A 9764-nucleotide genomic window follows, 5' to 3' on the forward strand; every position below is an offset into this window, starting at 1 on the left:
TGACAAGAGCAGTTTTAGTGCACAGAGGAGGGAGAGGCCATACTGAGGTGAGTTAATGAGTAAATAGAAAGAAGTTGAGTAGACTTTTTCAAAATGTTTTTCTATGGAGAGAAGAAAAATGGGATGATATTTGTAGAAAAGGAGTTATATTATCATCTCCTCACTTAAAAATAATATCATGCCCAATGAGAAAGATCCAGTAGAGAGAGAGAGATATTATTTATGTAGGAGAGGGGTGGGGATAAGTGCAGAACAGAAGCCTCTAAGGGATGGTATCCAGAATCTAGGTGGGGCCTTTGGTGGGAGTAAGGAGACTTCCTTCAACTTATCTGGAGGAAAGATGTCATTGCTCACTGCTGTGCTGACCTATAAGGCTCAAAGAATGACAAATAATAAAGCTGTCTTTGCCAAGGGTGGCATGCCTACCTGCAGCACAGCAGTGAGGCTAGCAACAATGTGACCAAGAACTCCAAACAAGCCATTGATTAACTTAGGGACGTTAAAGCCAGGCAACATGTGATCACTGTAGATATTGCTAAACTGTCTTAGGTTGTATGACTTCAAGATCTGAAGATAAATTTTTGAGACAATGGGAGTTGTGGGTTTGGGAAATAGTTTATAATTTTGTTTTTTTTTTCTTTTACTCCAGGAGTCCATTTATTTAAAAATGAACCAGGCACAGCCCTGGACAGAAACTTCCTGATGAGATACATGAAAATTCTGAAATACAAAATATAATGAATTGCAAACATCTTTCTATCCACGAAAGATGGTCATGGTGAGGTGAATGTACTAAAATAGAAATGTGTCTCTAAAAGTATATTCTTTAAAGAGAAGACTGAGCTAGGAATACCAGACCAGGCTAAAACTATGACTGCTTTGAATATAGTAAAATATGCATAAACTGTACCAAGAGATAAGGATAACAGACATTTAAAAATATTCAGAGTTATACATAAGAAAAGAAAATATAATTAGACAATTAACTACTTCATTTTTCTATTCAAAAATTATAGCCAGGCATGGTGGCTCACGCCTGTAATCCCAGCACTTTGGGAGGCCGAGGCGGGTGGATCACGAGGTCAGGAGATCAAGACCATCCTGGCTAACATGGTGAAACCCCATCTCTAAAAATACAAAAAATTAGCCAGGCGTGGTGGCAGGCACCTGTAGGCACCTGTAGTCCCAGCTACTGGGGGATGCTGAGGCAGGAGAATGCACTCCAGACCCGGCGACAGAGCGAGACTCCATCTCAAAAAAAAAAAAAAAAAAAAAAAATTGTTAGTAACTTAGTTGTGTCTTTACTCACATTTTCTGCCTTTCATTTCCAATGGGACAAGTGCCCCTGATCCTACAAGAAGCCCAGACTCCGCTCTGTGCTCTGGATTCATCCTTTTCATCATTCAATTACTAGTCTTTCGGTTACCCTCTCTCCTAATGTACCAAAAAATATGTTCCTTTTCTTCTGGCTAACTCTTACTAGCATTGAACAATAATCTAATGTTTCTAGCACTTTCTGTCTTATAAAGAAACTCTTCTAGCCAGGTGTGGTGGCATATGCCTATAGTTTCAGCTACTTGGGAGGCTGAGATGGGATGATCCCTTGAGCCCAGGAGTTTGAGACTACAGTGAACTATAATCGTGTCACTGCACTCTGGCCTTGGTGACAGGGCAAGATCTCATCTCTAAAAAAAGATATTTTTCTAAACCTATATCCTTCTTAATCTAAAGAACTGATTGATTCTTTTCTCACTAGCAATTTTCTCTTTGACTTAAAAAACCAGGCTTTTCACCCCTCTATTCCTCTGGAACTGCTCCTGTCAAAGTCACTAATAGCCTTTGTGTCACCATAATCTCTACACTCATTCAAATCATACTTGATCTCTCAGTAGCATTTATATAGTTGGCCACTTCTTCTATTAAGTTGAGATATAGGAAATTTATGTTTTTGTAGGTCTAGAATTATTTGGGCAATTTTATTTGGCTCAATCTAATAGTAATTTTTTTTCTTAAATTTCATTACTCTAGTGTTCAGGTTTTTTTGCTACTTCAGTATCGAATGCATGAATCTCATTCCTACCCCATTTATTCAATTTTAACTCTCTGTCATAGGTTCCATTTTCTATTCTAGCTATGATCTCCCTCCAGGTGGTGTCATCTATTCCCATGGTTTAAATATCTTCTTCGTGCAGATGTCTCTTATATTTCAAATCTACTCTCCATGAATATGAGATTCATACTCATATATGCAGCCTACCTAAACATCATCTACTTTTGATGCCCAATAAGCATCTCAAACTTAATGTGGTCAAAAGAGGATTCTTTTTTTTCACCTCCATGTGCTTCTTTCCTAGTCTTCTTCATCTTAGTAATGGCACTATGGCATTGCTGGATACTCAAGCACAAAAGCTAGGAGTCATTCTGGATTTCTGCCTTTTCCTGACTTCCCCACATCTAATCTACAAAAGGTCCTCTTCTTGATAGCACGTTCCTCCATTCATTTCCATTTATAGTACTAAGAGCCTAGAGCAGGATTCCTCAACCTTGACACAATTGACATTTTGGGTCAAATCATTTTTGTTGTATAGAGCTGTCCTGTGCAATGTTGGGGGTTTAGCACCATCCCTGTCCTCTCCCTATTAGATGCCAGTAGCACCCCTTTTCCCAATTGTGACAACCAAAAATGTCTCCAGACAATGCCAGATATGCTCTAGGTTAAAACTACCCCAGCTGAGAACCACTTCTCTACAGCAATCTGCCATCCATTACCTCTTGCCTGGATTACTGTAATAGTTAACCATAGGTCTCCCTTCTACTTGTGGCCTCCTACATGCAATTTTCTAAATAGTAATAAGATGATTCTTTTAAAATCATGAATCTGTTTATGTAATTTCCCTGATTAAAATATTTCACTCAGAATAAAACCAAATTCTTTATGTGGCCTTCAAGGCTCTACATGATATAGCCTTTCCTCACATCTCTGATCTCATCTCATAGAATTCAACGTGTTCCAGCCACACCATTCCTCAAACATACGAGGCTTGTTACTTTCTAACAGCCTCTGTACTTGTTTTTCCATGTGTCTGGAATGCTCCTCCTTACCATTCAGATCTCAGCTTAAATGTTTCCTCCTAAAGAAAGTAGATCACAGGCAACCTATATCACTCCAGCAGAGTGCCATATTTTCTTCCTAGCCTTATCACTAACTAGAAATATCTCATTTATTTGTTTACATGTTTATTGTCTACCTACCTCCAGTAGACTGTAAACCCTATAATAGCATGGGCATTATCTTTCTTCTTCACCAAAGAATTCTTAGTATATATAGTTATTGATTTAATAGATGAAAAAGTCAAGTAATTCACTTTAATATTAACATGAGTTTTAATAATATTATTGGTGATAGTCACGGCTGGATGTGCCAACAATCAACTGTAAGACCTTTGGTGATCTTATAGTTTATTTGGTTTAATAAAATGATATAAAAAAATAAATTCCTATTAATAATTTTATGTTAGGTCATCTTTACTGGATTATATATAAGGTCTTTTCTGGTTCTAAAATATATCTGGTAGCTCTTAAAAATCTCTCGATTATACCACATTCCATCTATGTATAAAACTCCATCTTGATTTTCTTCCTTTCCTTTGCAGAATATTTTCAGAGTTCCCCCATGGAGAAGACTGCAAAAGTTGTTTTGATACTTGACTTTCCTTGCCTGCTTTATCACACTTGAGAAACTGCAAATGGAGTCAAATAATCTCGTTTGGAGTCGGCTGAGTAAATCCAGTAATCCTCTAATAATAGCGACCTCAGGATTAATTTAAAATATAGACAAATAACTCACCTAAAAATATCACCTCTGACTGAATAATATCAATCAGGAGTATTTTACAATATAGATAAATAACTCACCTAAAAATATCACGTTTGACTGTACATACCTTTGATTTTTCAATGCAGTATCCTGAAGATATATTTGGTGTAACTACTTTTCAACAAATATTTATAGTGTCAGGCAGTGTTCTAGGAGTTGTGACACAGTTGAGAACAAAATAAACAAGTCTCTACTTTCATAATGTATACAAACGGTAATAAGTATTAAGAAGGAGAAGAAAAAGGAGGCAGGAAATAGGCATAGAGTGAGATTATAGTGATATTTTATATAAGGCAGTAAGGGTGGACCTTTTTGATTTGAGATACCTATTTGTGCACAGACAAATGAGGGAGCAGAAGCTGTGTGGCTATCTGGGAGAAGAGAGTTTTCAGGCAGAAAGAATGGGAAGTACAAAGGATGAGGAACATTAAGGAGACAGTGGGGCTGGAGTAGAGAGAGTGGTGGCAGAAATTAGGATCAGAGAGATAAGACATTGGATTGTACTTTTTAAGGTAAAAATTTACATTTAACAAAATGCACATATCTTAAAGTACACAAGTAAAATACAGAATATTTCCATCACCCTACAAAATTCTCCTGTGACCCCTTCCAATTAATCTAATTACCCCACAGGTGACCATTGTTCTGTTTTTTTTTTAATCACCAGTGATTCATTTTATCTATTTTGAACTTCATATGAATGGAATCATACAATATGTACTCTTTTTTTTTTTTTTTTTTTTTGAGACGGAGTCTTGCTTTGTCACCAGGCTGGAGTGCAGTGGTGCAATCTTGGCTCACTGCAACCTCCACCCCCTGGGTTCAAGTGATTCTCCTGCCTCAGCCTACTGAGTAGCTTGGACTACAGGTGCATGCTGCCACGCACAGCTAATTTTTGTATTTTTAGTAGAGATGGGGTTTCACCATGTTGGCAAGGATGGTCTCAATCTCTTGACCTGCTGATCCGCCCACCTCGGCCACCCAAAGTGCTGGGATTACAGGTATGAGCCACCACGCCTAGCCAATATGTACTCTTTTGTGTCTAGGTTCAGAATGTTTATTTTCAGAGATTTTGTGATTAAAGAACAGGTGTATATTTTACTATGTAAAATGTTGCCATATCAGTTTTTCCAAAATGGTGTGCCATTTTATGCACCCCTGAAACGTATAAAAGTTCTAGTTTCAGTTGATGTTACTGTCTTTTAGTTTATCTGTTTTAGTGAGTGTGAAATAGTATTTTTTTTTTTTGCAGATTTAATTTGCATTTTCCTGACAGCTAGTGATATTAAACACTTTCTCATGTGCCTGTTGGGCAATATTTATCTGCTTTCGTAAAGTGTCTGTTTGAGACTTTTCCTCTATTTTAATTGAGTTGTCTTGTTATTATTATTGATTAGTAAGAGTCCTTCATCTGTTCTGGTTGTTTTCATGGTGGTATAGTGTCTCTCTTATGGTGGTTTCTCTGGTGAGCATTGTCATGGGATATGAGGATTGTTATGCTTGGTGCTTATTCCCATTCATCTTTTCATGCATCTATCTCAGACCTCGTTGTTCCTGATCTTCCAATCTTTCTTCTTCCAGGTGCCTAAGTAGCTGGCTCAGTCATTTGCCATTGTCCATGAATTTATGTATTTTCTAAGCTTGGCTCAGGTAACTTCTCTTTCCATACAAAGAAGATGACCAGGTCACTGCCCAAAACTTTGCTCACTTGGAAATTTCCTCTCATTCCTGTCTTTCAAGTATCAAGGGATACTGAGCCAATCCATTTATGAACCAAGCTCTGACTTTTTTCTCCCCCATCAACTGGTGATAACAGGTCTTCCACGCGATGTGAGAGAGAGGCACTGATAGAATAGTAGTAGATGACATTGGTGTCTAGGCTATCTGATCATGTAGACTGCATGTTCTGCACAGTCTTGCCTGTGCTTGATCTCACACGTACTAATTCTATCTCCTTATGGATTACTTCTGGGCCTGCTCAACCTTATGCCTTGGTGGGTCTGACAGTATACAGCTCAGGATAGGCAGTGCCATCTGCATGGTCATTTGATGGCCTTTCAAAACAGTGTAAATTTCTGCTGAAGATGGCACAATTTTGTTCCAGAACTGATGGTGTCTGCATTATGATTCCCATATTTGGGCTTTCCATAAATCTAATGGCATCTTCTTGTGTTACTGGTATTTCCAATAGTAAAGGATCTTTCATATTATGCAGCCCAGGAGGCACGGCTGCTTGCATCACTACCTGCATCTACTGCAAAATCCTTTCTACTACTCTCAGCCCCACTAAAATCTTGCAGCATTTCATCTTACAGAGAATGAGGTGTAGCATAGCATTATTCTCAGTTGTGGCATATGGTGCTTCCATTGTTGAAAGAGGTCTCCTAAACATTGTGTTTCCTTATTCATGGTAGAAAGTGCAAGTGTAAAAAGCAATAATTTGTCCTGTACTTTGGAGGGGATGTCTTAGAATGCCTTAGGACATTGGACCCTAAAACATTGCTAATATGGTGGTTCCCTGAAACTATTTAGAGGTTATCACTCCCCTCTGGAACACTTGTGTCTTAACAAGGCCTTCAATGAATAGTCACTTTTTGTTCATCTTGTTCAATCTGCATGATGTTATTGATATAGTGAATGAAGGTGATATTCTGCAGGATGTCCAGCTAACTTATATCTCTTCAGAGTATATTGTAATAGATGGCAGGACAGTTAACATAGCCTTGGGGTAAGGTTGTAAATTTATGGCCCATTTAAGAGCAGCCTTAGAAACACTGTGTTCAGACCATCTCCCAAGAACCTTACCAGGGTGTTAAATCCTCTATCCTAACACGGTGTTTCCTAACTGAGAAACTTTTATGTTCTACATCCTCGATCACACACCCTCCAAATCCAGTGCTGTACATAATCTCTCTGCTCCTGATGGTATATGCTGGTTAGATTCTGTAGCTGCTTTTGGATATATTCCTTCTTTTCAGGCCCAACATATCTGTGGCCAGATTTTACTGTTAATTAAGCCTACTTATAGATATAGGTATCAGGAGGGAAAGAGAGGGAAGAGCCTGGGAAAGCTAATGTCTTGCTAGGGAAAAGGCTTTGCATTGCCTTAAAGAAATGAGGGAATGCTAGTCGTTAAGAAAAGAGTAAGTCATTTCTAAAGACCAGATCAATTAAAAGAATCGAAGGATCATAATTTTCAGTGTCATCAACTTTATCCCATGTGTCATGGTCCCATTTCTCAACCAGAGTCCTGACCTTGGCATAGAAAATATGCATTTTTTAAGAGTTTAACCTTCTTTGGAGCTCTGCTACTCTTCAGTCCTAGTCTTGGTCCTCAGCTTTCTCTCTCTTCTTATTGTAGGAACTGAGAGAGTCGATGCTGCCAAAAAGTTCTTCCAGCCTCCACACTTAGCTTTTAGTTGCCAACTATCTTTTTTTTTTTTGTCTTTTTCTAGAGCATCAATCAAACTTTGAAATTGTCATTCAATTCCTTTATTCTTATAATTAGTATTTCCTCCATATTTTTCAAATTCTTAATTACAGTGAAGGCATTCCTTTCCAGTAGTATATGTTGCCAGTTCATCTCTGCTGGAAGTTTAAAAAAACTGCCAGGGGCTATCTGTGCTCCACAGACATTAGTGGTTAGGCATTCATTACCTGCCCAACAGTGGGTGACCCAGCTCCAAAATCCATCCACTTTGGCCTCCTTTCGTCTTTCCTAGCAACAAATGTCACAGGTTGATTTCTCTGGAAAGCAGACTCTGAGATAAAAATCAGCACACTGAAGACTTAATAGACAGTGCTATTTTGGCTATTATTTCTTCCAATATTCTTTCTGTTCCACTCTTGTCTCATCTCTCCCTCTTGGACTCCAACTACACGTTAGATCATTTGATATTGCCCTCCAGGTTACTAAAACTGTCATCATACTTTTTTGAATCTCTTTCTGTTCTTCACATTGGATAATTTCTAGTACTCTGTATGCAATTTCACTAATCATTTCTTCTGGAACCTATAATCTGACGTTTAGATTACCCAGTGAGCATTTTACTCCAGACACTGCACTTTTAGCTTGAAAAGTGACATTTGGCTATGTTTTCGGTCATCTCCATCTCCCTGTTGGTATTCCCTATCTGCTCAGTCTTATGGCTACCCTTTCTTTTAAGACCTTGAATATACTTATCACAACTTCTTTAAAGTTCTTTTCTCTTATTTCTAACATCTAGATTGTCTTGAGGTCTATTTTTATATACTGGAGGATTTTGAACAGAGCAGTGACATGCTCTAAATTTATGTTTTTGAAAAAGTGCCACTCCAATAGCCATGTGGTAAATGGAGTATAAAAGTCTATGTAAATGAGGTAAATGGATAAATAGGGATACAGAAGTCAAATATTGGACACAACTTATGATGAGTTACAGTTAGATGGAAGATGACAGTGGTTTTGTCTTAGGTGGTGGCACTGGTGTGAATGAGAGGAATTCAGTTCTGACCACCAGGTCTTGCTGTTAGACTGGACAAGGAGAGAAAGAGGAGTAAATTAAAGGATAAACCCCTGGTTATTGTACTCAATTACTAAAATGGGGTTGCCATTTGCCTAGATATCAACAGTGGAGAGAAAATATTCAAGGACAGAAGAAAACTAAGAGTTCTGTTAGTACATTTAAATATGAGGTATCTATTAAATAGCCAAGTGGAGATGTCGAATAGGCACTTGTATATGAGTATGGAGTGCAGAGTGAGGGCCTGGATGTTAAAAATTTGGAAGTCAAAGGTATATGGGTGATATTTAAAGCCACAGTCTTAGGAGAATAGATGTGAGGACTGAGCTCTGGTATACTTGTATTTATAGAGGTTTGGGGAATAAGGGGAACATAGGAAAAGAGCTTGAAGTGAGGTGGAAGGAGAAATAAGAGAGTGGTATCCAAAAGACAAAGTGAATATGGCTCAAAATAAAGGGAGTAATTGGTTTGTCAAATGTTGCTGTTAACTGGGAAAGGTGAGAAATAAGCCTTTGTTGTATCAATCTGTTGAGATTTTGGGGTTTGTTTTTGTAGCATATTAATGTATTAATCAATACTATGTAATACACCTTCTTGATTTTCTTGGAATTTAGATTCTAAAAGTAAGCATTTAACATTAACTAGTAAAGCTACTGAGAGTCCTATATGAGAAAATTTTGGGCATTTGGTCCATAATATGATCTTGTCAATTAGAACAGTTATTTTCTACTTGTCATTTGAATATTCATTTATGGGTTCTTACTTTTTCTAGTAACGTTTATAAAAATTATCCTAATAATTGTATTTCTGAGAATAATAATTTATCACTGAAATGTGCATTCACCTCCCTTTTGCAGCCCAGTGATGCAGAGCTTGATACACAGTTGATATTCAATAAATGGTAAATGTGCCCATTAAATATCTATTTTATTAATGTTATTTAACATGCTATTACCACAGTGATTGCACCATTAAATTAGGTTGTCAAGGACCAATCTCAGATAGCACAATGGATATGAAAGTGCGTTTCCTTACTGAAGGGTCAGAAACCTAATTTAAAAACATGAAAGGGAAATGAAGTATGTTGACTCAGGGCCACGAGGGCCACGGCAGAAGACTGTGTAGATGCCAAGGTCCTCGTTGAGGGTGTCTGAAGTCTAGGCCAGTCTCTAGTCTCCAACCTACTCTGTTAGGAGGCTTTACAGGGTGGAAGGAACACTTTTATTAGTCCACCCAAAATAGGTAGGTACCTTTTGGTAATCAGGTCTTGAGGGGGTACACTTATTAGCACAAATCAGCATATCTGCATATAGAAGATCTTGCAATGGAGTGGTATCTGGAAAAAAATATCATTTTCGGTCTGACGGGTTCAGACAACAGTTTTA

This window comes from Pongo abelii, chromosome 4 (assembly GCF_028885655.2).
Source record: "Pongo abelii isolate AG06213 chromosome 4, NHGRI_mPonAbe1-v2.0_pri, whole genome shotgun sequence".
Taxonomy (NCBI): Eukaryota; Metazoa; Chordata; class Mammalia; order Primates; family Hominidae; genus Pongo; species Pongo abelii.